Source organism: Juglans regia, chromosome 14, assembly GCF_001411555.2.
Source record: "Juglans regia cultivar Chandler chromosome 14, Walnut 2.0, whole genome shotgun sequence".
Lineage (NCBI taxonomy): Eukaryota > Viridiplantae > Streptophyta > Magnoliopsida > Fagales > Juglandaceae > Juglans > Juglans regia.
In genome coordinates this window covers 20,958,840-20,983,884 of record NC_049914.1, presented here as the reverse complement: position 1 = coordinate 20,983,884, position 25,045 = coordinate 20,958,840, and the positions used below count along the sequence as shown (strand labels likewise).

General features: G+C 34.9%; 1 non-coding gene and 1 pseudogene across 1 annotated transcript; one reads left to right on the top strand and one right to left on the bottom strand.

Annotated features, from left to right (window-relative positions):
* Nucleotides 1-8,781: 8,781 nt before the first annotated feature.
* On the top strand, nt 8,782-14,306 carry LOC108998938 (annotated as a pseudogene).
* Nucleotides 10,057-10,128, bottom strand: TRNAQ-CUG. The gene has a single exon. It is a non-coding gene; the product is annotated as a tRNA-Gln (tRNA).
* Nucleotides 14,307-25,045: the final 10,739 nt, after the last annotated feature.

Genomic DNA, 25,045 nt, shown 5'->3' with positions numbered 1-25,045 from the left:
TACAACAATAATAAGGGGCGGCACGGTGTGCCCGATCCACCTCTGATGCCTAAGTTAATGACTAGAAAGCTGGATTTGTTGTGAAGGTATTGGATGAGAGAGTTACCTAAGATTACCATCTTCTGTCCAGTATATAGGTGTGAACATTAACAATAAGTATGGAATATCAATCCAATCTCCTGGTTTCCCTTATTGGTTCAAGTGATTGACATTGATACCAATAGGCAATTATTTAACAATATGATAAGCTTATTGATATTTCCTTGGGTCAATTATCCTATCTTATCGAGTCAGTGGTTATCGAGTCAATCCATATTGCAAACAGCCCTTCATCATCTTAACCTGATACTCTTAGGGCTTCCTCCTTGGGCTTGGGCTTATTGGGGTGATAAATGTCCCTCCACTTAACCTGATTCTTCTACTTAAGTTAATCAAATGGAGGGCTTTGAGTAGATTTTGGTGGTTCAATAATTGTTGTTAAAGCCGCTTAAGCAATTTCTTTAAAAAGAAGGGTATGGAAGATAAAGTTTTTCAGTCATGAGCGCTCATGCGTACTATCTTATTAAGAAAGGGGCCAAAAGTTGCGAAGAAAGTCAAGCTGCTCTAATCGGATTGTGAAATCAGCAAGTCTTAGATCACATCCTTTATAGTTTATATGTGTCTTTTGGCTAGCTAGTGAGATTTTTGTTTTGCAGTTTTGTGGTTTGTATTTTTGGTTACGTTTAATGTTTCAATCAATCTGTGGATGATGAAGTAGACAAGAGTGATATAGAAGCTAGATGAATATACATACATACATATATATATATATATATATATATATATATATATAAGTAAAGGGATAAAGAGAAATTCGGGTGCGACATGGCAAGTGATCAAGATAGCGAGGTGAGGAAACATTAAATGAAGGGTTATATGCATTTAAGAATGTAGGCCCAATATCATGTGGGCATCCTATAAACAGATGTGGTGTCTTTTGTTTTCTTCTTTGTCTTGTTCCCAATTCAACAATAAATTGAATTAATTGAATACTTATGCCATAAATTTCCTAAAAATTCTTTTTATAACTTGGTGTTGATAACACATTTAGGACTTGTTTGAAAGGTGAGATGAAATGAAAATTTTATAAATAGTAGTTAAATGATTTGAGTTAAGATGTTTTATTAGATTTTAATAAATTAGAGAAAAAAAAATTGAATAAAAATATTATAAAATTAAAATATTATTTTTTAATATTATTTTTACTTTAAAATTTGAAAAAATAGTATTGTTTTGTAAGTTTTGTTTGGAAGTTTGGAAAAATCATAATAATTAGATAATGATTACATGAAAAAATTGAATATTTGAAATTAAAAAATATTTATATTTTTGTCTGTTTGGGAATAAAATCACGAGTGGTTTTAATATGAGATGGGATCATCTCACTTTCTAAACAAGTCCTAATAATGTGTTTATAAGATATAATTTGATTTCAAAGAGAAATTTTAAAATTTAATTATTATAAATTAAATATTACCATTTAAGTAATATAAATGATGTACTCCTTACACCGGCTTAACAATATAATAACTACTCTTTTGATGAAGGATATTTGACATATTGTTTTAAGAGAAATGCAGCTGTTACAAGGAAGTCTTACACCACACACATCCATCTAATTAACATGTAATTTGTTATTTTTATCATTCTATTTAAATACACATATATTAAGTATTAAAATAGAATTAGAAAAATGACAAATAACATGTTTTAGGTTTTGTAAGCCTTCCATATAAGACGTTTTTTTTTTTTTTTCCACTAAAGGTTGGATTATGGTAACTCGATCTCCGAAGTCTGCACATTCTTTACGCAAAGCATCAAATATCATGTGAAATCATTGATATTTTTTTGAGTCGATGGGACTTGGACATGGAGAACTTATAGAGATTTTACACTGCTATGGATTTGTATATTGAACTCACAAATATTTCTATTGATACTCTGTACCTTTATACAAGCCGAGAGCCTTAATTTTAGGCATTCAAAAATATGTAACTGAAAATGAAATTTTACAATCAATAAGAAAACAGTAAATACATAAAATAAAAACTGATCCTATAATATATGGGAAGCACAAAATCTGGAGATGTTAATGATGGCAGCTAGACTTGAGTTGGCACTTGGGTGATTTCTTTACTTTCCTTGATACGCCCCCGCAAGAACGGGCTACCATCAGATAGGCCGATCTTGTCTCGCAAATGTTCTGTTCGTTGTCTTGAGAGTGGCTTAGTAAGTAAATCCGCCAGCTGGTCAGTAGTGTGAACATGTCGAACATGAAGAATTTTTTTCTCAACTAAGTCTCGCACAAAGTGGATGTCTATCTGGATGTGCATCATTCTTGAATGCTGGACAAGGTTAAAACTTAGTTGTGTAGCACCCAAATTATCACACAAGAGAATAGGTGGCTGTGGCAATGTAAACTTCATTTCTTGGAGGAGTGACAGCAACCACATGGATTCTGCAGCAGCTGTTGCTAAAGCCCTATACTCAGCTTCTGTTGATGACCGTGCAATGGCACGTTGCTTTTTGGAGCTCCATGAGATGGGTGTGTGACCAAGAAAGAGAATATAAGCTGAAGTTGACTTTCTATCATCTACACTGCCAGCCCAATCAGCATCTGAGAAACATGTGAGTGCTGGTTTTGATGTTCTGCGAATGTTGATTCCGTGAAAAATGGTGTTCTTCAAGTAACGCAACAATCGTTTAGTGGCTGTCCAGTGGGTCTGTGTGGGGCAGTGCATAAACTGTGATAGTTTATTCACTGCAAAACCTATATCAGGTCGAGTTAATGACAGATATTGCAATGCTCCAATGACTCTTCTGTATTCGGTGGAATCAACAGATGAGGAACCATCTGCCAGCTTTAGAGAGACCGATGTAGAGAGAGGAGTTGTAACATCCTTAGCTCCATCCATGCTTGTTTTAGCAAGTATATCTCGAATATATTTATGCTGAGTTAGAAACAAGCCTTCTCTGGTAGGAATAACCTCAACACCAAGAAAAAAATGTAAGGACCCCAAGTCTTTAATAGAGAATTTCTGTCCAAGGTGATTAACAATGCTTGCAATAAAAGTCGAGTCATTGCCAGTGAGAATCAAATCATCAACATATACCAAGCAATAAGCAAGTATCGAACCATCATGAAACACAAATAGAGAGGAGTCAGATTTTGCATTGATAAAACCAACTGTTAACAGTGCTTGTTTGAGGGCAGAATACCAAGCACGAGGTGCTTGTTTTAACCCATATATTGCCTTTGTAAGACAACAAACATGATTTGGTTTTTCTATGTTCTTGAACCCGGGAGGTTGCTTCATATATACCCTTTCTGTGAGATGTCCATGAAGAAAGGCATTATTGACATCCAATTGCCTTAGAGACCAACCTTGCATAACAGCAAGAGCTAAAACAGTGCGTATGGTGGCTGGTTTTACAACAGGACTAAATGTCTCTTTGTAATCCAGCCCAGGTCTCTGATTGAACCCTTTGGCCACAAGCCTGGCCTTAAATCGATCTACAGATCCATCAGCATGCCTCTTGATCCGAAATACCCATTTACAGCCAACAATATTACAATTATTCGGAGGGATCACAAGTTGCCATGTATTGTGACGCATCAACGCAGTCAACTCGGATGACATGGCATCACGCCATCTGGAATCAGTGAGTGCTTCGGTAACACTCGTGGGTTCCAAGGAGGGTGGAAGAGGATGCTTTGTGACAACAAAAGATTTTTTCGGTTTATGAATATTATTCATGGATCGGGTTGTCATTCGTTGTGGGTGTACTTCATTAGTTACAGAACCAGTTGGTACATGCACTTCTAATGGAGTATTTTGGCTCAAAATCAAAGGAGAAGAGAGAGTACTTACCTGGAGAGGAAGCGGTTCAGGGGATGAACCATTCGCAGACGATGGCAAGATTTCAGCATCCATTTCCGGAGATTCAGGAACCCGGAATGAAGGCAAGAGCAATTTCGGCAATAAGATCGGGACAGAGGAGACTTCGGCTTCGGATGAGGATGAGATGGGCGCATGCGTGTTAGGGTTAGGTTTCTGAAAAGGGAAAGTCCCTTCGTGAAAGATAACATGCCGAGAAGTGAAGAGTTTTCGGGTCTTGGGCTCAAGGCATAGATATGCATTTTGAGATAAAGAGTAGCCCACGAATGTGCATGGTTGGGCCTTTGGCTCAAGCTTATGTTTATTATAAGGCCTAGTTAATGGATAACATAGGCAGCCGAATTGTTTGAGTTTGAGGTAATTTGGGATTTTTTGAACAATTTTTCAAATGGTGATTTATTGTTCAAATTCAAAGTGGGCATTCTATTTATGAGATAGGCAGCGGTTTGAAAAGCATATGGCCAATATGAAAGAGGCATGTGAGCATCTGTGAGTAATGTGAGACCCGTTTCAACAAGATGGCGATGTCGTCTTTCAGACATACCATTTTGTTGAGGAGTGTGAGGAGCAGTTGTGTAATGACTAATCCCATGAACGGAAAAATAAGATTTTAGACCAATATATTTCCCACCATTATCAGAATAAAGACTCTTTATTTTTGTATTAAACTTATTTTCCACAAGATTTCGGAAGTGCGGAAAAATTGTTTGAACATGAGATTTATGAGTCATAGGATAAAGCCAAATGTATTTGGTATAATGGTCAACAAAAATAACATAATATTTTGAACCATCAATACCAAGGTCATGAGATGGACCCCACACATCCGTATAAATCAACTCTATGGGAGTAGAGCTAGTGAGACCATGTGAATGAAACGGTTGACGATGAGCTTTATTTTGAGAACATGAAGTACAAAGAGATGAATGACCATTCTTATTTGTTGGTAATGAAAAAGCATGAATTAAGTGATGAACAATTTTTGATGAGGGATGACCAAGCCTTTTGTGCCATCCATCAGCAGTAGTACGTTCATGAACATAGGCAACAGCATGTTTGGGATGTGGTGGTGGATGCTTTGGAAATGGGTATACTCCATCTTCACATTCGCCTTTGAGTAGTGTCACCCCCGTGATCCGATCCTTCACCAAAAAATAAGTAGGATGAAATTCAAGAAAAACATTGTTATGTTTGGTAAAATGGTGAACAGATATGAGATTTTTCTGAATTGTGGGGACACAAAGAGTATCATGTAAATGAAAGACACGATTGGACGATTCAAGAGATAATGAACCAATATGAGATACAGGCAAACCTGATCCATCACCAATTACCACCTCATCAGTACCATCATATTCAGAATTAACCGAAAGATTAGAGAGGTCGGTGGTCATATTGTGAGATGCCACTGAATCAACTAGCCACTTTTGATTTTTTTTCTTGGGAAGTGGCTGCGCAGTTTGCAGTGAAGTCGGCTGAAGACATTTTTGGGCAATTTTTGGCCGTGTGGCCCACTTGATCACACCATTGGCACTTGGGCTTATATTTCCTATAGCCCGTGTTTGAGTGCCCAGGCTTATGAGGCCCATTATTGCTGCGGGTTTTGTTGAAGGGAGCCTTAGGGCTCGATTTGTGCTGTCCAGGAGCACCTCCTTGCCGATGAGAGTAATTTGCTGTGGGAGCAAATGTTGCTGCCGATTGATTCTCCAGCCGACGAAGGTAACTCTCATGACCCACAAGAAGATCATGTAGTTCTTCAAATTGGAGTGAGGTCTCACGAGTACGAATGGGTGCTGCAATTTCTCTAAATTCGGGACCCAACCCATTGAGAATGTAGAGGGTTAAATCGTCATCCGAAACGGGATGATCGATGATTGCGAGTTCATCAGCAATCACTTTGATTGCTTGAAGAAACTCAGTCACAGTGCGATTTCCTCGAGTACTCAAGGTCAAATCCTCCTTGAGTTGCATCGCGCGTGTTCTTGATTTTCCTGCATATAAACGATTAAGTGATGTCCAAGCCGCATGTGATGTTTTGTATGCAGTAAGGAGGGGAGTAATAGTAGTGGAGGTAGAGGCAAGGATGGCATGGAGAATGAGTTTGTCTTGACGAACCCAGTGGGAGTTCGCGGCTTTGGAGGCAGCAGATTGCGTTGCATCAATGGCAGGACATTGATGAACACCAGTGACAAAATCAATGAGATCATATCCGGTAAGCAGTGCTTCAAATTGAGCCCTCCACTGAGGAAAAGTAGAAGGGGTGAGTTTTTCATTGATGGTGGTTGCAGCGTTGATGGTGATGATGGGTGAATCGGTGGCAGCCATGTCGTAGGAAGCAGGGGAAAAAAAAAATACTCGTTAGAGGTTTGGCTCTCTTGATACCATATAGAGATTTTACACTGCTATGGATTTGTATATTGAACTCACAAATATTTCTATTGATACTCTGTACCTTTATACAAGCCGAGAGCCTTAATTTTAGGCATTCAAAAATATGTAACTGAAAAGGAAATTTTACAATCAATAAGAAAACAGTAAATACATAAAATAAAAACTGATCCTATAATATATGGGAAGCACAAAATCTGGAGATGTTAATGATGGCAGCTAGACTTGAGTTGGCACTTGGGTGATTTCTTTACTTTCCTTGATAGAACTAGTGGCCCATAACAAGAATTTTTGTTGATTACAATAATTGAATTTCCGCAAGTTTTGAAAAAAATAAGAATTTATTATTATTTTGTTTTTTACAAAGCTCATATATTTTTGGGTAGTCTTTTTTTTTTTTTTTTGTGAACTTTCTTTTAGCAAATATCATAAATTAATATATTATATTTTAAATAAACTTTTATTAATACGATTGGCTTTAAAAAGGTTTTTTCTTTTTTTTCTTTTTTTGTAAAATGAACAATTTCATTCATCTCAATTACATAGGAGGTATTTCATTACAGTTGGGAATAACAACCATTTCGGAAGTTTCCACCGTGAGTTCTAAAGCTTTCTTTGCAATACAGTGGGCTAATTCATTTCCATTTCTTTTAACAAAGTTAAATTGCCAATGTACTATTTGAGCTAATAACATTCTGGTATCATCAAGCACCAGTTTCACGCTGTCCCATCTCTCTTTGTGCAGATTTATTGCTTGAACAACCTGAAGAGAGTCTCAACAATTAAACTAACACTTACAAGTAGATACTAAATTCAATGATTAAAAACTTGCACATCTCTCTCTCTCTCTCTCTGAGAAAAGTTTCCAAAGCCTAGATCTGGTTTTTTTGCCAATGAGGAGGGGAAAGTCTCGGCTTTCTCCATCTATTTACTTTGTCTATAAAGTTAGCTTCATTTTCTTAGTTATTTTGTTTTCTCCAATGTTGAAAAAGACAGATATGCAATTTTTTGGCAACATTCGAGAGATATGTGTGGTAGGAAAAAGCGCCCAGGCCACCAATCATTTAGGAGAAAAGTGGTGGTTTCATGATAATCGCCATTCGTGGGCCTCACGCACCGCCAACTACGCGAGCTTTTCTCTCCACACACGCCAGACCAATGGATTCGCCACCATCAGATTCTTCAGATCTGACTCATATCTAAAGTATTTAGCAAAATATTCGAACAGTTGAAGCCTGACGATCACCACCTCCTCTTTGGTCCCTTGGCAGTTTCTCTCCGCCACAACCAATAAGCCCCATTTTTTTTACTTTTGCCCCTGGCGCGATAATCACATGTATTCATTTGGGAGAGTGTGGAGTTTTGCGACAATGTATAACACGATGGCATTCGAATTTTTTATCGAATTTTTTATTATAAGAGTTATCCTATTTGGCCACAAGATCATGAGGACGAGGCAATGGACTTCCCAACAGCCACTTCAAGACAAAATGTAGTCACTATAATCACCATCGCCTACGGTCATGGAATTACAATACCACTCTCAAATTATATAAAAACCACCATTTTGTGTAGCTCCCTCTTAGTAGGGAAGGGTAAGAAACATTTATTTGTTTTTATAAGTGCCCTTTTCTTTTTTTCTTTTTATATAGTGCTGCACTAGTTAAGAAATGGTATTTGGTGGGGTCCCTTGCCCTTACTCATGTATTTTTATATTCCTTAATTATAATATATCGAGCTTGTTTAGGAACAAAAATACTAAATTCAATGGTCCTAACCCTTTACATCCCTCCTTAACTTAGAAGAAGTTGTGGTCTCTAAAAATTCATGATCGTCTTAAATTCTTCCTTTGGAAAGTGTTGAACACTTTGCCTACTAGATCCCAGCTAAAAATCTACATCTCTCTAAATGAAAATCAAGTGCTTTGTCCCATCTGCCAAGTGGAAGAGGAAACAACCTCTCATTTATTCTTGAAATGCCCTTACTCAAAGTCCTCAAAGCATATAGTGATCATTGTAATGCATGGGATTGGAAAACTCTGAACAACAGCCCCAGCTGGTCAACCCTTCTCCAAAGCACTACTCAATCACATTCGATGTAGCATTCATTGAATTTATAGTAACAGAGTACTCACATAGTTGCAACCCAAACCAAAGTGAAAAGCCATGGCAACATTTATAGAAGTAAAGGAAGCATGTTCAAAACACTTCAAGAAAATCATCATAGAAGGGGGTTCCAAGGTAGTCATTACAGATTTAATGCAATCTTCACAAGCCTCTAAGTGGATAATAAAAATAACAATAAGAGATACAAAATTATTACCTCAAAGCTTTGAGAATTGGTAGATAGTAAAAATAAATCGTTCTCAAAATTGATGTGAGCATTCTATTATGTGTAATGAGCTGCCTCCAACAATATGTATGTAAGCATACCTTTAATTAAGATCTCACAATGTAAATTGAAATTGGATAGTGGAAAGGTTCACCTATTTAGTTCAGCTTATATATTTCAGTTTACTACAACTTTTATTATCGAAGCCTGAGAAAAAAAAAATACTAAATTCAATGAAAACCTTATGATCAGAATCAGTATCCGGTCAAGCACTGACCCCACTTTATCCTCTCCAGTCCTACGTGGCACAATATCATTGAACTACGGCCCATCCAATCATGCAATGTATCCGCCACGTGCAAAAATCTCGATCACATTTGACAGATCGTAATTAATCCTAGCTAAAATAACTAAAACTCTCTCACCCAAATACAGCTAGCTCTGACTCAGTCACCTCATCGACAAAAATGGCCGCAAGCTTTGCCATCTCATCGGCCGTCTGTATAGGCCTGGGAACCTAGCTCCTCATTAGCATCACCTTCTCCGACGTCCGCAGCCAAGAGAACATGATGCCTCGCTTCAGGTACTGCTGCTAAAAAACAACATCAGCTCATATGTATATAAGATATGATTTCTGCAACAGGAACAGGAATAATTAATGTACGTGCGTACAACTGTTGTTGTCGTTTTAAGGTTTTGTTTTTTACTTTTTTTTTTTTTTTTCATGAAGTTTTCAGAGGGATTGGCTGAGGACTGATTTCAATGTGATAGGATTTGGGTTAATAACTTAATAGGGTGGTTAGAGCCATCGAGCATTCCTGCAATAGATGGGAAGAGTTTGACAGCTAGGGCTTTTCTTGGAGAGCATTGGGGCTGAGCTCGCTCATCATGACTTCCCCACCCCTCCTCTCGGTTCTGGTGAGTTACCTTTTCTAGTGTCCGAAATATTTCTATATATAGTCTTAAGTCTTTTTAAAAAAAAAAATAGATAAATTTAAAATATACATAAAAATTTCACTTTTTAGCAATAGGCTTTGTTATTTTTTAAATATTGTCTGCGAGATTTATATATCTTAAAACTGTATCTAATATTTATTTTTTAATATTTTTACATTTTTGTTTATTAGAATCACGTGTTTTAATGAATGCATACAAGACAATTTTTTAAATTAGACATAAAAAAAAAAATTAAAAAAAAAAAAAGTGTTTATCAATTGCTTAGACACTTGTTCTTTTTATAAATGAGTGAGAGAAAAAAACATTCTTTTATATCAGCTTATTAAGGCCCAACTCAAGCATGTTGTATTTGGAAGGCCAATGCTGGCCTGTCTTGAATCCACCAGAAGCTAATTTAAAGCCCAAAATGAAATAAATAAATAGGGAAGAAAAACAGCAAAACAGGTCCCACCGAGATTTGAACTCGGGTTACTGGATTCAGAGTCCAATGTCCTGACCACTAGACCATGGGACCACAATAGTGCGTAGGATGTTGAAGTATAATTAGACCAAAAACTAGGCTCGTTTAGGATAGGTTTAGATTGTAAGATAAAATGGAAAGAGTTAGATAAAAATTAAAAATTAAATAAAATATTATTTTTTAATATCATTACTTTTTTGAAATTTAAAAAAATTAAATTGTTTATTATATTTTTTGTAAAAATTTATAAAAGTTGTAATAATAAGATAAAATAAGATGAATCCCCGTTTGGATACAGAAACAGTTTCATTTCATCTCATCTCATCATTATAATTTTTTCAAATTTTTAAACAAAATATAATAAACAATTTAACTTTTTCAAATCTCAAAATAATAATAATATTAAAAAATAATATTTTAATAATATTTTATTCAACTTTCATATAAAACTATTTCATCTCATCTAACTATCCAAACGAGGTCGAATTCCTCCAAACTTCTTGTAATTTCATTTCCAAATATTACTCACACACAAAATACTTTTCAATTTTTTATTTTTTCATCTAATCATTATATAAATACAAAAATCGATACAACTTTTACAGACTTTAAAATAAAACACAAAAATCAATATAATTTTTATAAACTTTAAAATAAAAATAATTTTTTAAATTTATAATATTTTTATTTAAAATTTTCTCTCTTATTTTCTAAAACCTAATAAATACTTAAATTGCCCAAACCAACTTGAGTATATGGGAAGGCAACAACTCCACCTACAACATGAAGTTCAGCAAATACGCCATAACACTAAGTGGATAAGTGATTGAAATATCAATGTTGATGGGGCTACTTTCTTTGATCAACAGGGATTGATGTTGTTCTTAGAAATGAAAATGGTTGCATTGAGAGGTTAGCAATTGTGTGCACAATGGAGTACCGAATTTGATACTTGAATCTGACTGCTTGGTTCTTGTATCATAAGCTCTTTAGCTTGTTAACAACAATATAGTGTAAGGATAATTGTTTTGTCTCGATTCAATGAAATTTTTTATTATAAAAAAAAAAATACTATCTGATAAACTCGCACCAACACTTCACTTTAAAATTTTCGAATTCAGATCAGAAAATCTAGCTGATCTTCTTCTATAAATTCGTAGAGTTAATTTATAAATTGGCCTCTTTTTTATTTTTTTATTATAATCTTTTTAAATTAATTGAACTTTTTTATTCATTATCCATACATAATATATTTGATAAGAGAAAAAATTAAAAAAAGATTATGCATTGTGTGTGGTGTGAGAATGATCAGTAAAATTTTTCTTTGAGCAAATTGATTTCAAGGGAAGGACGGAGAATTCAGGAAATTATTTTTGAAAAAAATTTAAATATAAGTCTAATATTTTTATATATTATTTAAAAATATATAATTTTATTTTTTATTCTCATATTTTATAATAAAAAACAAAATTATATATTTTTAAATTATATATAAAATATAAAATTTCTGTGTACTACACTCATAGTTTTGAACCTGGCACTCTCAAATCTCTTTTAATTTGTTTATTTATGACTTCCAACGTCCTTTTCCCCTTTCTTCTCCTCTAGATGTTTCTAATTATGAACTGTCTACTTCTTTAATGTACCATAATCTGTGTACCTCAAAGTTTGTGTCTAGCTGGAAAATAAATAAAAGAATAAAGGACAAAAATACAACGTTAGTGTACGATGTTTTGTTCATTCCCGCTCAATGCTCTTTTGAATTCTGCAAAACATAGAAAATTATAACACGCCAGCAGACCACAAACTACGTAAATAGAAAATTAATTCCAAGCAAAAAGCTCATATGATATGATTTAAGAGAAATGTTTTAATCATAAACGAATTTCACAAAAATAAATTCCTAAATTGATGGAGTGAATTTGAGAAGGTACATCAAATTATAAATTAATTAATTTTATTATAAAATAAATTTAATATATTACATGAAATTATATCAATTTATGAAATCACTTTTATAAAATCTCTTTGTAGCTATAGCAATACTCATGACTTAAATAGATCCGACACCATTATAACAAATAGTTCATATTATCATAACAAATTCAAGACACTTAAATAAATTGTTTATTGACACACGAAACAGTATATCACGAGTGTGGAAGCCTGCTAATAAATTATAATTTGAGTACTGACATACCGACTTATAAATGGCATAACTAAGAAAATAATATGTACACGGTCTATATATACAGATCCTTTAAAAAAAAAATAGGATGCACCTAGAAAAATTAACTGGTGATGAGTGAAGAAATACAACTAAATTGTCCCCAACTAGCCAGGTTCCTAACTTCCAATATACATTCTGCAGAGATTTGCAGAAGGATCATGCTTTGCCACATTTTTTCAAAGCAAAATCTAAAAATATTATTAGAATTTCCCGAAGAAAACAGATTCAAAACATATTTTCAGCACAATAAAGAAGACAGCTTTTTTCCTTTTTTTTTTTTTTTGTTTTTTGTTTTAAAGCTAAGACAAGTTGGAATTTCAGTTTAATAAGCATTGAACAGCTCGCTGCTGTGCAGTTATGAAATCAAGGGCCTTTTAGGGCCCAAAATCCAAGTGATCCTTAGACCACCATCTCTCTCTCTCTCTCTCCAAAATTAAAAATTAAAAAAAAAATGTACGAAACTGAAAATTGATGGCCCATGAATCCTGTATTCTTCTGCCGAAGAAAAAACCACGTGATTGGCTGTCCAAATTAACGGGAAAAAAATGCAGGTAGGTGGGCCAACATGAATGAGGTATCCGACCAATCATGTTAAGATTTCACATGATTTTCAAATTTTAAATATTTTTCATTATTAAAAAAAACAAATATATATATATATAATGTATTAATGAGATCTCATATATTTAAGGTCAGATCTTACTAAACAAAATTATAATGTGATTTGATATTATAAGTTAAATCTATTTTATAAGTTAATATATCATGTCAAATTATATCAATTTATAAATTTATTTTTATAGAATTTTTATTCAGTCTAAATACTTCTCTCTATATATAATATAATATTTAATAAGTAATAGAGTCGAGAATAAGATCAGGGTAGGTTTGGGGGGTGAGATGAGAATTGTGTTTTATTTTAGTATTTAAAATATTATGTTTAAGTATTATTATTGTATTGGAATTTGAAAAAGTTGTATTGAGATTTGAAAAAATTGAATTGTTTATTATATTTTGTATGGGGATTTGAAAAATGTATAATGATGAGATGGGATGAGATGATAATTTTGTGTCTCATCCCATCCCCCAAACCTACCCTCAGACTCCCTTAACGTTTTAAGGCTCGATTTGAATGACCAAAGCATATCATTTGGGATGTACGGTCCTGAAATTTTGCTTATCCAAATATTGTATTTTATTTTTAAGTTTTGAAAACATCCACTTAAATAAATAATAGATAAAAGTGTAAACTGATAGTGAACAATTCAAAATAATAAAATGAACAGTACAACCTGACGTGAACAATGCGTGAACAGTGTAAAATCTCAAAGATTCGAGTACTCTATAAATACTGTGGGACCCACACCTTTTTTCAAATCTAAAAAAGTCAAAATTATTTCATCTCATTTCATTATCCAAACACAATTTTTTATAAACTATCTTATATCATCTCATTTTAACTAAAAAAATCTCATTACTATTTAAAATATCTCATCTCATTTGAAATGTCTATCTAAACCAAGTCTAAGGCTTTCTCTCTCTCCCAAAATCTTACCCATCTCTTAAAAAAGATCCTCTCATCTCCGTAGAGGGAGGTGGAGCTTCAACTCCTCCCTCCCTCCTACTCTTCGGTGTTCTCTGGAATTGTTTAGCAAACTTTTTCTATTTTTTTCTTATTTTCCATCTTTAGCACGAAGATGAGTTGATATACTCATTTATGTCCATCTACGATTCTCATGCATCGCACGCGAAAGACTCCTCAACTGCTGATCCTTTAGCCACTAGAAGAATATCACTCAAACGAGTGGTGCGTGAGTCCGTCAGTATCCTAACCAAAGATCATGAAAAAGAGAAAGTGAGAGTTTCCTTCAACCAAATCAGACTAGCAAATTGCAACAACAAACAATCTACAGTGACTTTTGGTCACAATATTGTAGTCCGATTTTTGAATTGCAACAAAATCGCTTCAGATGACTCCCTCTTGTGGGAAATGTGGAGATAATTGTGTTGTATTAACTGGTTTGAGATAATTGTTAGGATCTCAAGCCATTTTTACTTTTGTATCTTATAAATGTTTAATATATATATATATATATATATATTAGGTTTGTTAAGGAAAAAGAAAAAAAAGTAATAGAGTAGAGAATTTTTTATAGTTATTTTTTTTAAATTGTGAAAATTATTAAAGAGAGAAAAAAAATTGTAGAAAATGGTCGGAGACAAATACTCAAAACTAGAGTCAATTCTGGGGCCCAGTCCTGCCAAGAGTATGACCGATTGAATAAAAGAGTGAGATGCACTGATGGCCTACATGTAGTACTCCGTACCGGAGAACTTCACCTATTATCCATATTCTTTGGCTCGAAGATCATTCTATTATAGAATTTCTATATCAACTTAAATTCATAGAATTTAAATGGCATCTCCAAAAATTCTTGACCTTTCAGGTACTCACCAGGAATTAAAATTTTACGAGACTTTTTTTCCTCTTTCCTCATAATCCATTGTGTTTTCATGTTATATATGTAATGAGGAGTGCTACATTTATAAAAAGATTATACAAAAGTAATTTTATAAACTGACGTAATTTCATATGATCTGTTAGATATACTTTATAATAAAAGTAATGTTATAATCTGACAAATCACATCAAATTATATCAATTTATGAGATTACTTTTGTATAATCATTTTGTGACTAGAATATTTCTCATATATAATAAACCTGGTAAGTGGAAGTTCTTAGATTCATTGCATAGTGGGGAAAATCCAACAAGAAATTATAGATAATAGATCTAATCAAAATGTATTTTATTATAATAATAATGTCACTTAACTTGTTTTGTCAGTAGCACAAATTCATTGAATTCACATATAAACTTACATTAAAAATTTGAAAAAAAAATATGTTTAATTTTATTGATGCTTAATTTGTATGCATCATAAGAAGCCATTGATATCAATTAATAACTAGTTGGTGGGTAAGTATTTTCTTTTGTTTTAATGTGAGATGTCTTAAGGTGGTCCAAGTTTCAAGAGCAAGCTAGCTTGATATGGCAACAGTTTGCTAACATCCAAAGAAAATGATATAATAATGATATCTTCTTCTAACAATATAGACCATTATTGAGAAGAAAAAAAAAATGATTCCAACTCAAATTGACAAATAATAATAATAATTTGAAGACCATTATAAGCAATGAAAATACAAAACTTGGAAGGAAAATAATTAATCCTTATTATTTTTCATTTTTCTTAACTCTTTTCTTTATATTTAATAATATTTTTTTCATAATTCTTTAAGTTATTATAAAAAAATTACTTATTTGTGACCAGCTATTTCTTGTAAAAATAATTATTTTTCGCTAAAATGAATCTGTTCTCGTCACAAATAATTCATCACAAATGCTCATTTTTCTTATAATAAAGGTGAAATTCACAACCATTATCTAGGACAAAAGATATAAAATAAACTGATATGTATATGTGTATGTATATATATATGTATGTATGTATGTATGTTAGCATTTGAAATTAAAAACATAATTATAAGTAAAATGAATGAACTTATCATGAGTGCGGTAAAAAAAAATGATTCAAATGTTATTGACATAAGAGGACAAGGATATATATGATAATGGGTACAACATGATAGGAAAACAACAAGGTGTGCGAAAAAGGCTATTAGATGCAAGTCAGGTAGCATTTTTCACTTTATAATGTGAGTGTCACAATCCAAATCTAGTGCTATGTGATAGGGCTGACTCATGTCCTAAGGCTATATATATATATATATATATATATATATATATATATATATCTTTTTGTTTTGGAATCATACAACATGTTTGTTCATTATTTTCTTGTCCTTTATAGTGATGGAAAATTTTGCAAAATAATGCATTGACATTAACTCTTAAATCTTTATCACAAACACGTCGGAAAAGTTGTATTGAAAGTAGTATTAATGCAATAAAATATCGATCTCAATCTCATAAAATAATGCATGTTTTAGTTCCATTAGGAAAAATTAGTGAAGATTCTAAAGCGAAAACTAAAGCCACATGCTTACACACACACACATATATATATATATTACCAAAAGGCAGTGGAAAACACGAAAAAGTAAAAAAATAGGGTGCAAGAAAGTTGAGTGACCAGATAACTGGAGTCGGAGAGGACCAGATGACTGGAGTGCAAATATGTAAATAAATATAGAGGACTAGATAACTCGAGTGAGTAAACAAATAATAGAGGCGGAAAGAAAGTAGACAAGATAAAATAATCAAAATACTCACAAATTATCAATTAGAACACTTGTTCTTCATTTCGGATCAACAAAAATACATGAAAATATTTATGAATTACAATGGAAGAGTAAGAAAGCAAGAGAAGATAAGGGTTCTTGTTGATTTTCCTAAGGGCTCTCGTAATAAGGTCCTTCATCTCAACAAAGCCAAGTCCTCCTTATATAGTCAAAGATAGCAACCCCTCTCCAATTTTATTAAGACTCTTGCTTGTGGCAAAGGAATACCGTGGTAACACCATAAAGCCCACTTATAACCAATAAAACAAATTAACTAACTTTCCTAAGATAAGGGAAACCTTCCTTATCTAGTCTAATAATTCCTTTCAGTAACACAAAGATATCCGAGTGAGATCTCCACATGCCATTTTGACCCTTAGCTCCCAAACAAGCCAAACCATCCGCCGCTGCATTTATTTCTTTGTAAACATGCTTGATTAAGTAATTGATTCCTTCTAGTCTTTCAAGAATCTCTTTCCAATAATCTTCCAAGTACCATAATCCACACCTTTTAGTTTTTAACCATTGGATGACAAATAGTGAGTCCATCTCATTTTCCACATCTGTTATACCCAAGGAGCACACATGTCGAAGGCCATAAAGCAGTCCCATAACCTTAGCCACATTATTCGAACTATTGCCTGTAGCATATGTAAATCCACACACCAGTTCACCTCGATCATTTCTCACTATGCCACCAGCACCCGAGGGCCCCGGATTTCCCATTGAACTCCCATCTACATTCAGTTTAAACCATCCTCTTTTTGGACGAGACCATGCGACTTGTTTCACCACCACTTTTTTTGGTTGTTTTATTTGCAAATTTAAGCCACAAATAATCTCCTCATCTCGTTGAGTGAGCTCGTTTGTTTCCTTAAATTTCAAAGCAATCCATGCAAGCCAGTGTTTGATAGAGTACCACACGAAATTCACCGATTCTAAAATTCCTTTCATTCATGCTTTACAACATCTCCACCATAACCTCCAAGTAATTACCGATGGGATAATCCCAAGTAACTTCCCAGAGTATGTCAATCCTCTCGCACGTCGATGCCAACAATTGACTCTATCCCTCCAGTTTCGCCCAACCATGGTTGGCATCCCAACCTGCAAGCTACAAATATTCCATACCTGTTGAGCAAACTCCCCTCTTGCAAGCACATGACATTGGTCCTCATAACCACCTGTAGAACAATAGTTGCAACGTGAGACAATAGAAATACCCACTTTGCAAATCTGATCGTCCATATCTAAGCAATCATGCATGGCTTTCCACATGGTCATTAAAATTTTCTTAGGAATTGCCGGATGCCACACCCATTTCGCCCAAGAGAACTCTGTCGCATTGGTTCTTACACACTGCCATGCCGAAGACGTAATAAATTTACCATTCGGATTTTTCAACCAAAGCAACCTATCATCACCCGGTTTACCTTGTCCCAGTTGAAGGAGGATTTCTTCTGTTTTTTTCATGCCTACTAGTCGCGTAAACAACTTAATGTTCCAACCCCTCTCCAATTTACATTCCTTCAATGTTAATTCTGGGAATTCACTAATTGGATGCTGAATATATAATGGCCCATTCTCTGTCTCTCCAAAACAATACCTTGCCTTCTTGCACTTTCCAAAGAGTGGCTTACTAGTACAATAATTCTTGGGATGAACAGTAGCAGGAATCATGGAGTCTTAAGCAATAATTGTAGTAGTTTTTGTTGGTTGGTGCCAACGTCAATAATTAAAATAGGGGATCAATCTCTAGATAATCTTGGAGTGGTTTATGGATCATGTCTAAATATGTCATCATAAGGATCAGTATTATCAACAAAGGATTTAGAGGATGCCTTCAGAATTATCATCATCGTCCTGGAGGGACTTCTTCGACATGAGATAGATTAAATCTTTTTTCTTGAGTCCTTGGAAAAAAGACTTCTTCTTGGACTTAGCATATTTACTTCATTTTTTAGATGAAGCAAGTTGTTATTTTGCTTGAGGAATAAGATACAGGGACTCTTGAACCAATGTTTTAGTAATATGAAAATCTACAGGAAAATCTTCAATACTTCCTAGATTCGGAGAAATTAGAGAAAAATCTCTATTAACACTATCAATCACGTCTTGGTATGAGAAAATCTATCATACCACTTGACAAACTAATTGCAAACAAGGATACCGTTTTTCTTTGCATAACTCCACTTCAAAATCTAAGAAACTTTTTATTTCCGGCAGAAGTAAAGGGAAAAAGGAAATTTCTTACCATGTTGATCAATCTTGTAAATAGTGACAAACTATTTAATAGCACTATTGAGTTTATTAAGAAAAAATTTTGAAATTGAGCCAAACTGTGTCCACCATCTCAGAAATCATAAAGGGCATTGGGAATTGAATTTTTTTTTATCAAAGTTAATAAATCATGAATGAGACATCTCAGTATTCAAGAATAACATGAATTTGAACCAGGTTTCAATTTAGTCATACGGGTTTTGCTAGATACAAGCGAGTTAATGCACCATATCGCGTACTGATGATTTTTTTTATTTAAAAAAAATGAAAAAAAAATTTTTAAGAGAAGAAGAAAATCTCATATATCATAAAAATTATTTTCATCTTTAATTCACATTATTTCGTTAAACATATATATTATATATCAATATTGGTGCACAAATTGGTACACAAACTTGCTTGCAATAAGATACTTCCTAGTCATAATAACAATTGAAAATATCTGAATCAGGGATTTTCTTGACAACATAGGGATGTGTTCCCCATTTTTCTTCAGTGATCAAGTTTAATATGTAAACATTGTGGTAGATTAACTTGGTTTGATTAGTTTTATCAAAAATAGGTTTAATAAAGATGAATTGTGTTTGGGTGAGAATGGAGGAATAATATTAAAAGTTCTTCTGATTATTTTTAGGAACCCAATAAATACTAGGGAAAAATATCCAAAAGCGGTTTTGTAGGGATCAATCTATATTGAACGATTAGGTTCAATATAAAACAAGTTCTAGCAATATTACTTTTGGACATAATCAACCCTTGAAGCAGAGTGTTTATCAGAATTAAAAGACTGAATAGGTTGATTGGATATTAGCATATAGATCTTAAAGTGTATAAGAGGCAAATATACCCTGGTAAAAGTATTGTTGCATTTTTTATATGGTAAAATATAGCATTCAAAATCCATATCAATTAAAACAGATCATTAAGACTAAGAACCATCAAGGAGAAATAATGATTGTTAACATGATTATAAAATAAACAACGTGAAAATGCTTTAGAGTTTTGTCAATTATAAAAAATAATGATTATAAGGTCTCGTTTAGATAGTGAAAATGTTTAATCATCTCATCTCATCTAATCATTACAAATTTTTTAAATTTTTACATAAAATATAATAGACAATTCAACTTTTTCAAATCTCAAAAAAATAATAATATTAAAAAATAATATTCTAATAATATTTTATTTAACTTTCATCTCAACTCATCTTATCTCAACTCATTATCCAAACAACACTTAAGTTTGGTGGTAGCAAAGGTAGCAAAGCAAGGATAGATAAGTGAATCAAAAAGTTCTGAACAAATTAAGCCAAGAAGCATATATATATAAATATATATATAGTTATATATATATATTATTAGTTGCTGGCATGTATTTATTTCACACATGATGAGACTACCAAGAAGATAATTAATTTAATTTAAAGAGATGGAACTCTTTTGTTTATGAAATTGATTTTCACAACTCATTTATAGTATTGTTTGCAGGTATGGCGACGAGTATGGGTGAGAAACTGGGTAGTTCCTTGGGCAAGGTTTTGTTGGTGGATTCAGACGGAAGTGATACTTGTTGGGGGAAATTTTTACGTGTGAAAGTATTGCTGGACATTACAAGACCCCTTGCTCGAGGGAGATTTATATCTCTGCATGGTTCTAAGTATTGGATTCAGTTTAAATACAAACGACTGCCCAATTTCTGCTATCACTGTGGCAAGATCAAACATGGTGTTGGTAGATGCGAAAAGCTAGAAATGGGGTCACATATTGTGGCTAGCTTCAGTCATCAATATGGTGCTTGGATGAGAGCTAGTAACAAGAGTTCAGTTGTGAGTAAAGTGCATGATGGAAAGGATCAGGGTGGTGATGGTTCATCTGAGCATGGCCGGAAGGAACATTCAGGCGAGTCTAAGACGGATGGTGCTCAAGAAGGCAAGGAGGATGAGGTGGCTAAGGATAAGGAAGATAACCGTCCATTTCCTATTCTTGGGGGGAATGACCATAGTTATGCTTCTACTTATGGGAATAATCTTTTCTCTTTCTGTGCTAGGAAGGTTGACGGTGGTATGGAGACAGCTGGCTTTAAAAAAACGGAAGATTCTGTTCAAAAAGATAATATTGATTGTGGTAGGGATCTTCAAGGAAATCTCATCTTTAATGAGGCTGCTGGGGTGACAGAAATGTTAGAGGTTTTTTCTGACGAGTTTCCTTTGAGCACCATGCAAGAAACTATGTCTAAATCAGGAAAGTTGGGGTCGAGTAAAATAACGAGTTGGAAGAGGAGAGCACGTGCTAGTGGTACTAATTTTAGTAATCAGGTCTTTGAATTAGACAAGGAACTGAATCTCACTACTCGTGGTGTTAAGAGGAAGTCTTCGGGTTGGCAGGAGGTTGGTGGAGATAAAAGAGCTAAGCTGATTCTTAGAGATGAGGAATGTGATAATATTATTATGGCAGAGGCTGCTGTGCAGCCCTGCCAACTCAAATGATTCTCATTAGCTGGAACTGCCGAGGGCTTGGGAACCCTCGGACAGTTCGTGAGCTTCACCATTTGGTGAAGGAAAAGGGCCCAAAGGTAATCTTTCTCTCAGAAACAAAATGCAGGAGAGAAAAGGTGGAGAGAGTTCGTAACAGGTTGGGTTTTGATCGTAGTTATGTGGTGGATAGTATTAGGAAAGGTGGCGGATTGGCCATGATGTGGAAAGCTGAATTACAAGCTGAACTTTTATCCTTTTCCCAGCATCATATCTCCCTGTCCGTTAGCAAGGATGATGAGCAAAAGTTTTTGATTTCAGGTTTTTATGGTAACCCAGTGGTGGAAAAAAGAAAAGAGAGTTGGCAGCTGCTCAGAAAGCTTAAGCCCGAAGGAGATGTTGCCTGGTTGTGTTGTGGGGATTTTAATGAGCTACTTACTAATGATGAGCAATATGGTGCAGTTAGAAGGCCTTTTTCTCAATTGGAAAACTTTAGAGAGGCCTTAGATGAATGTGACCTATGTGATCTAGGATTTGAAAGGTCTCAATTCACTTGGAGCAATAAAAGAAATGGAAATGCTTTTATCAAAGAAAGGCTAGATCGCGCTTTTGGTAACCATGCCTGGCATCAGTTATTTAGCCATACAGGAGTGAAGGCTCTTCCAGTCTTACAATCGGATCATTCTCCTCTTCTGATTACTTGTGAGATTGATGTGGGTGTAAGCAGGAAACCAGAAAAAGTGTTTCGTTATGAGGCAAGTTGGTCAAAACATCTAGAATGCAAGGAGATTATCCAGAAGGTTTGGAAGGATAGTATGAGAAGGAATAATTCTTTGTTCTACTTCAAGGACAATCTATCTCGCTGTAGGTCCAAGCTTCTTGTCTGGTCCAAAATTAAGGGTGGTAAGCAGTACAAACTCCTAAAGGCTAAGAGAGATAGATTACAAGAGCTTCAGAGGAGTAACAAAGGTGACCTCAATGCTGCCATTAAAAGCCTGCAGGAAGAAGTGGATGACTTATTGGAGGAAGATGAGACTAAATGGAGACAAAGATCTAAGCAGTTGTGGCTAACAGAGGGGGACAAAAATTCAAAATACTTCCATAAATGTGCTACTCAGAGGAAGCTTTCAAACGAGATAAAGTCCATTGAGAATATAAGAGGTGAGAAAGCTAGTAACCAGACTGATATTTGTAGTTTGTTTCAAGATTATTTCCAGTCCTTATTCAAGTCTTCTAACCCCCTTGGTTTTGATGAGGTTCTGTGTGACATTGAACCTGTTGTTACTTCTGAGATGAATGGTCAACTGGAGAAGGAGTGTAGTTTTGATGAAGTCAAGAGGGCTGTTTTTGAGATGAACCCTATGAGCTCACCAGGTCCGGATGGTTTCTCAGCTGGATTTTATCAAGATAATTGGGATGTAGTGGGGTCTGAGGTGTTCCTAGTTGTGAAAGACTTCTTGTCATCCAGAAGAGGTTTGAGACACATTAATGAGACTTCCATTGTTTTGATTCCAAAGAAAAACAGTCCTCGATTTGTCATTGAGTTTAGACCTATAAGCTTGTGCAATGTTCTTTATAAAATTATCTCAAAGGTCTTGGCTAATAGACTCAAACAGCTTCTTCCTTCTCTAATATCACACTCTCAAAGTGCTTTTGGTCCGGGTCGCCTAATTTCAGATAACATTATTGTTGCCTATGAAATTATGCATTCTATGCAACATAGGATGAGAGGTAAAAAGGAAGGATTCATGGCTCTCAAGTTGGATATGAGCAAGGCGTACGATAGAATTGAATGGTCTTTCTTGATGGCTGTCTTAAAGAAAATGGGCTTTAGTGAAGTTTGGTCTCGATTGATCATGGAGTGTGTAGAGACAGTTAGCTATTCCTTGCTCATCAATCGAGTTCCTCAGCAGCATTTCAATCCTTCAAGAGGGTTAAGACAAGGGGATCCTCTTTCCCCTTATCTCTTTATTCTTTGTTCAGAGGTGCTTGGCAAACTGTTGGATAAAGCTGAGGAGAAGGGGCATATTTCTGGTTTTCCTTTTGCTCGAGGAGCTTTGTCAGTTAACCATCTCTTTTTTGCAGATGATAGCCTGCTGTTTTGTAAAGCTAATGCATTGGAATGGAGCAGGCTGTTTAGGCTGCTGAATTGCTACGAACAAGCTTCTGGTCAAAGGCTGAACTTGGACAAAACTGCTATCTACTTCAGTAAGAATACTTCTCTCGCTGCTAAGGAGGCTGTTCTCTCAGGGGTTAGTTTGAGGGAGGCAAGTTCCTACGAGAAATACCTAGGACTCCCTTCATATGTGGGCAAGCATAAAGTGGCAGCTTTCAGTTCCATTTTGGAATCCATCAGAAACAGAATGAACAATTGGAAGGTTAACTTCCTCTCTAAGGTTGGCAAGGAGGTGCTACTGAAGTCTATTGTCCAGGCTATTCCCACCTACTGTATGAGCATTTTCAAGCTCCCTAAGGCTGTGCTAAATGCTATTAATAAGCTCATGAAGAAATTTTGGTGGGGTAGTAGGGATGAAAGGACTAAAATCCAATGGATTCCTTGGAAGCAATTGGGGAGACCAAAAGGGGAAGGAGGCTTGGGACTCAGAGACTTTGAGGAGTTTAATTTGGCTCTTCTTGCAAAACAAGGTTGGAGGTTAATCCAACAGCCTCTCTCTTTAGCTGCTCGTGTCATCAAAGCCAAATATCATTACAGAGTTGATTTCCTACAAGCTAAAATTGGAAGTAATGCTTCATATCTTTGGAAGAGTTTTATGGAGGCTAGACCAGTATTGATCGAGGGCCTGGTTTGGAGGATTGGCAATGGGGAATCAGTGAATATTTGGTCAGATAAGTGGCTTCCTCGTCCTTCCTCTTATAAGATCCAATCTCCTCATCTAGAATCTGAAGCTGGAAGGAGAGTATCTGATCTTATTGATAAGAATGCAAGAGTTTGGAATATGGATCTCTTAAGAGAGCTGTTTGTAGAAGAGGAGGTGAATCTGATTAGAAGGATCCCTATTAGTGTGAGTTGTGTAAAAGATAAGCTAATATGGAGGTGCTCTAATGATGGTAGATTCACAGTTCGAAGTGCTTATCACTTAGCAGGAAGTATGACAGCAGAACAAAAGGGGCAATCTTCGATGAGGGTGGATAAGGGTGAAATCTGGACTGATATTTGGAAGTTAATGGTTCCAAAGGCTTCATGCATGCATTTGTGGAGAGCTTGTCATGAGTCTTTACCAACGAATCTGAATCTGTTTAAAAGGAGAATAAGTGAGAATGCTTTGTGCCCAATCTGTCTTTCTGAACCTGAAACAGTGACTCATGCTCTTTGGTCATGCAATTCTGCCCAGGATGTGTGGGGAGCTAGTCTCATTAAACTGCAGAAATTCATAGTAGTGGACATTTCTTTCAAGGGCTTGGTTAAGGAATTATTTTCTGTCTTGAATGAATCTGATATGGCATTTTTTGCAGAAACTTGTCATCTGTTATGGAAGAGAAGAAACAGTGTTGTGTTTGAAGGTAAATTTTTAGATCCAAACATTCTCATTCAAACTGCCTTGTTAAGTGTCAGAGATTACCATGATGCCAACCAGAAGCTAGCAGTGGCCGGGCCTTCAGCTGTTCAAGTTGCTCAGTGGTCTGCACCTCCTCCTCAGGTGTTTAAGGCCAACTGGGATGCCTCA